The sequence below is a fragment of the Pinus tabuliformis genome, chromosome 2_2, assembly GCF_031772625.1.
Source record: "Pinus tabuliformis cultivar Carrire ecotype Pingquan chromosome 2_2, CPIR1, whole genome shotgun sequence".
NCBI lineage: Eukaryota > Viridiplantae > Streptophyta > Pinopsida > Pinales > Pinaceae > Pinus > Pinus tabuliformis.
In genome coordinates, this window is record NC_142300.1 from 1036720020 (window position 1) to 1036726159 (window position 6140).

Consider the following 6140-nt stretch of genomic DNA (forward strand, 5'->3'; position numbering starts at 1 on the left):
TTGAATTGTTTCTCCAATGGAGTCTTTGTGTTGGCAATAGCAGATTTCCCCTTTTCAAGTGTATTTTCTGCGTTTTCCTCTTGATTATCAGTGTTATGGTGAGTGATACCTTGCGGTATTTCTATTTTGGGAAGGCTTTTAGGAGTGCTATTTACATTTTCCTTTGAGGACGAAGGTAGCAGAGGCTGATCATTAGAGGGTTGCATGTCTGGTGTGTCCTATACAGTCACTTGGTGTGGGTTTGGGACAGTTATATCAGTTGTTTCTATTATAATAGCCTTGCCTCTAATGTGGTTGGGTTGTTTGCCCTCCTTTGGTTTAAGTTTTTCGGGCACATCTATGGTTCTTGTCCTCAGCTTATACTGTTTGTGGACTTCATAAACGGCCGAATCATAACCTTGTTTGAAGTCAAAAGACTCACCAGAGTTAATCTGAAATTGATTTGTCTCATGGTCATCTTGGTCTTCTTGGGTTAGGAAACTTTGTTGCTCACCCTTCAAATCCACCAAGTTCATGTGAACGTCCTCTCTGGCATCACTAGATGTGGATGCTTCTGTATAATTTTCTTGGAAAGGAGGCCTTATATCATGGTCTGGGCTAGACCTACCAGTGTTTGGATTTTGAGTTTTCCTGAAATTTGGGTTCCTTATGGTGTTGGGCTGTTGCCCTTCCCATGATGATTTCCTCTCAACACTCTCTACTCTATCTCCCAGCCTGTTCATGCCATTGATAATAGCATCTAGCTTTTGATCTAAGGCTGAGGGCTCTTCCTTGAAGGTGGTTCTTCTCTTGGTTCTAGCTCTGTTTCTTTTGGAAATTAAATTTGCCTCCACAGTGACAGCCACGTTTTGCATGTCTGCAAGGCTGTTAGGGGCTCTTTCTTTTAATTGGTAGGCCATATCTGGGTTGAATCCATCAGGGAATTTATATAAGGCAAGGTCAGGTGGGGGCCTTAAGTTTTGTGGGATAGCACTATAAACGCTATTGAATCTTGCACAGTAGTCCAAAACAGTCTCTTGAGGGCCTCTTTTAATTGTATCGTATTCAGCTAGTATGTGCAAGGGATCTTTCTTTTTCTCCCATCTGTTGATAAATGACTGGAATAAGGCTTCTGGGTCTGCTATGGAATTGGCTGGGAGTGCTCTAAACCAAGTCCTGACATCACCTGACAAGCTTTGGACAAAAATCTTCATTCTCACACCATCATCGTCAATCTCATAGCTTTCAAAGTAATCCTGCATTTTCTTTGTATGCTGAAGGGCTGTGCAGGCACTTGTGCCATCAATATATGTGATTTTAGTTTGGTAATCCTGAGGCATAGCTCCAGGATTAGCAGGAAATTTCAAAGTTGCATATCTGTTAGCCATATTCACAGGGATAAGAGGAACAACAGGGATAAACAGAACAGCTAAAACAACTGGGATAATAGGAGTAGTAGTGGTAGTATGTGCAGTGAATGGAGGTGTGGAAGGAGTGCTTTCAGAGGTGGATGAAGAACAAGGGGAACTAGGGGTTGAATGAAATAAAACTTTGACAGGGGTTGGGCCACAGCGTGGGTGAACTGCTTTAGGACTATTATCAGCAAAATCCTCTCTTCGCTCTAGCTTCCTGAGGTTTCTTTGGATCAAATTCGGATTTTTAAAGGCAGCTGTAGGATTTGGGTCTGGATTTGACCTTGTATAACGTAAATTCTTCCTGGGAGCTAGCTTATGGCTTGTTTTTTTCGGGGATTTTCTAAGAATATATGGGTTAGAAAGAAAATTTTGAAGGTCTGGTTCTTTCCCAGTGGAGCTTTCCAACTTGATTTGTGAAATTAATTTAGGAAAATCCCCAGTGGAGTCACCATTATGTTATCACTCAGGTTGTCCTTAAAGCTCCTTAAAGGATACGGCCGAGGTAACCACAAACCAGTCTTTGGACTACAGGTCCTAGCCTACTTGCAATCAGAGAGGGCTCTCTCTTTATAATTTAGCTTTGTTTTGGGTTGATTTTAGGCTAGTTATGATTTTATTGGGTTTTGTTTTGATTTTGGTGGGATGGAGGATTCTTTCAAACAGAGTTGGGATGCATAGTGTGAGAAATTCAAACCATTGGGCATGGAGTCGTGGATTAGGCTTGTTGTTGCATTTTCTTGGTCACAAGAGAAATACAGAGCAGGATGGCTACACATAAAACAATATCAAGCTGGAATAAGGATGGAATGAAGGTCAGTGAATGAAAGGTAACTAAGTAGCTCTCATTATGCTAACAGAGGGAAGGTGAATGAAAATCGATATAGGAGCAGTCAAGGATTCCTAAACAACATTCATATATGAAGGAACTAGCGTAAATATGAGCAAATCTGTATTCATATTCAGGACTAATTTAGAGGAAAACATAGATAAATCAGAGAAATTGAGAACAGAATACAACTAAGTGAGGTCTGAACTATTCCTTCTTTCTGCTATTTAGATAGTGAAACAATGATGGCATAAACACATATAAACTGTAAATAGAGATAAGAAACACTTATTGGGCTATGTAGAAGCGTTAGGATTCCATAGTCACTCTTCAGTCATTAAAACACAACAGCCAGTTCATCTCCCAAACATTCCAGCGATCTTTGATTATAGAGACTCTCAGAAAATACAATGCAAGTCTAGAGGAAGTTATCGACCAACCAACCCTTAAAACAGTGCAGAAGGTGGTTTAAATAGAAAATATTTACAAACATCCCTTGAACATGTGTCAAGGGAGAAAATATCTCAAAATATCTATCAAAACAGATTCAAAAGAGATCTGTGCAATAACTGCTTCTAATGCTAAGTTGTGCTGGAAATAAATGCAATAAAATATCTAAAACAGCTACACATAAGGCAGAAGCCTCATCAAAATGGCTCTTTAGGGCTGCACAGGGTCCTGCAACTTCAAAAATGGACTGAAAGAGTGCCTTGAGCCACGCGTTGTCCTCTGTGTGATAACTATGCATTTAAGGAAGCAACGCTGCTCCAAAAATATGACTGGGAACAATGTCTCTGCAATAACTCTGCCTTGAAAGCCTTCATCTATGCCTTTAGGTGGCTTTAAAGCAACAAAAGAAGTGTTGGTGAGCCTTAATGGCTGAATGATGCTTTGTTGACTTTGCTGGGCTTGCTTTGCTTTCATCTGCTTTGAAAAACTGGACTGATACTCTTTGCCGCATCCTGATACACTTTGGCACTGAATCTGGGCCTTTTCTCACCACTGATACTCTTTAAACTGTCCCATCGCCCCCTTCTGCCTTTTAATGCAAAAATAACTGCTGCTAAGATCCTCCGTGGCCTTTGGGTGCAATCGGTGCTTGGCAGATCAAAAATAGCAATAAACTTTAAAAAATGGTGCAAACAGGAGGAAAAAGTGTTGCCGACTATGCTGAGGCCGAAACTGGCTATCTGAAGCAAAACTGGGCCTTGGAGCGATCTCAAAAAGCTTAGGGATGCATGAATTCCCTTATCGGGAGCCGGGCGCGAGCATATATGTGAAAATATGAACAAATGCCGTCTTTTCTTTTACACAAAAAAAGACCAATTTCTATGTAAAATTCGTGAAAAACATAGGCGGGAGCGGCACTGTAGCGGAGATTAAATCCTGGGCGTTGGATCGCGCGAAGGCAGATCCAACGGCTAGTGATAACTTGCATCGGGGTGAACCATTGGTCCCAACACATAAAACCTCCGAAATGCCGCGGACCCGAAATGCTTATATGCCCTTCCTTTATGGAGATCGGGTCCGGTCCGTCGGCGATTTCATATCGGCGGGTTTTAACAAAATCAATATGCGGACCCGAAATCCTTTAAAACTGCCCTTTAATATTTTTCGGCTCCGGGATATAGGAGCACACAGTGCGGACCCTTTCGGACCCGATATGCCTTTATGCCACGCTTTATTAATTTTCGGCTCCGCTGGTCGGAGCCATATAGGAGTGATGCGATTAAATATGGGTCGTTGATCTCTGGGCCTGAATGGGTGGCTGAGATTAACTCGGCAATTCGCTATCGGCGGGGTAATGGGGTTGCCACATAAAAACGCTGAAACCCATCGGACCCGATAAGTTATACAGGCCCTCTTTATTTTATTTCGGGTCCGGCCCATCGGCGGGACAGAGGGTTGACATATATGTGATCGCCGAACTGCGCGGACCCGATATACTATTACCGGTCCATTTTATATGTTTTCGGGTCCGGCCCTTCGGCGCTATGCCCCATGCCTTGAGACTTAACCATTTTCACTTATATATGCCACTGCCCCCTCCCGATAGCGATATTGCATCGGAGGGAGATCAAACAGATCTTTATTCTCATCGGAGCACGTTTTTTTATGAAAAGGCAAGGCAAATGAATTCGGAGGGGTTATATATGATGTTTTAAACATATAATTGCCCCCTCCCGATAGCGATATCGCATCAGAGGGGGCCAAATGAAACTTTATTATATCGGACCCATGTTTTTGTGAACTGCCAAGCCTTTTGGGAAATCAGAAGGGTTCCTTTATAGTTTGGCATGGATTCTAAGGCATTGGAAGGGGTCCGATAGCCAAAACAGGGAGGATTTTATCCTTTTTTGAAGGTTTTTCATGGTTTTTGCATTCTTATGCCTTGGAAGGAGTCCAAAGGCACTTAGGGGGAAAGTGATGTGGTTTTGAGAGGGGTTTAGTGGCCAAAGAGGGTTTCATGCCTTATAAAGGCAAGCCAAGGCCAAAGGGATGATTTTTATACATATGAAGGTAAACTATGCAAAGGAATGAGTCCTTTTGCATTTTGAAGATGGTTAGAGGGGTCAGTGAGGGTTCTTGCTGAGTTTCAGATAAACTTAGCAATTCCCGAGGATATATATGGTTATTTTTCAACCAAGGGGAAGGAATAAGTATACAGGGGAGTTATATACATAGTTTTAGTAAGGGAAGGGGAAATAGATAGGGAGTTACATAATAAAGTTAGTAGTTAATATGATAATGATGAGAAAAAGCGCTAAGAATGAAGTCTTAGGCTATCAATGGGGGAAAATGACTGATAGAAGAAGTGTGAACATTCCTTTAGTGAAGCAGATCTTCACCAAGGCAGATGATATGGAGAATGATGAATCTAAGAAGTATCAAGCAGATCTTGACCTCTTTAGGGGAAGTTAGTGAGTGACTTGGGGACAGAGGAGGAAGGGGAAAGTTAGACATGCATTTCTTGAAGTCTTCCAACTGAAAAATCACCTTCAACTTGTGATATGATAGATATAACACTTGACAATATGAAATGGATCACAAGCCATGATTTTGCAACCACAAAGCTACTTACCGGCCTATTCATCTAGCATTTTCTCTTCTTTTTGGTTTGGGTGCACTTGAACTAGCATACCCAGCTTTTCATTCTTTCTTGTTGCTTGTGCTCCTATCTACTTCCACACTTATTTCAGCCACGGGCTCAGATTAAGCTGTTGAGCACCCTTGTTTCTCTACCTATCTACAAATCTGCCAAGATTAAGCTCTTTGGACAGATGTTCATTCTCTATATTCTACAACAGGAAATTGAAACCTAGGGAAGCCAAGATTAAGCTGTTTGGACCTCCCTATACTTGAAAACTGATCAAAATGGATTACTCATCAAAACTGGAACACAGCAGTGGCATTTAGACTAGCACACTCTCATGGATACTTCTCTGGCCATCTGTAGCAAATATGGAGCATTGCAGCATGCATAATATGACATATTTGGCATGTAAAAATGTTGATCATAAAAGATGATTAACCTGCTGCAGCAAGAGGCTAACAGGAACCACAAAACCAAAGTCTTTATTTCATCTCACATATATTTGTGCATCTTGCAAAGTCTCCACTTATATTTGTTTAATAGTAATTAAACATTTCCGATAAATATAAGTTTGCTAGTAATTCTAAGTATATGATTTGTATAGATTTCCTAGTGTTATATTTCCAAAAACAACAAATTAAAAAAACAAAAACAAGTCACATGAGCAAACTCAGTGATATTGCCACCATATTTTCGTTATATATTCGACGCAAAAATCATCAAATATGCTAAATAAAATAATTAATACACTTCCATTAATTTAATAATACAAAAGCTCCAACCGTATGAGCACTGAAATCAAATTTCACTTGCCCACCAATAAAAG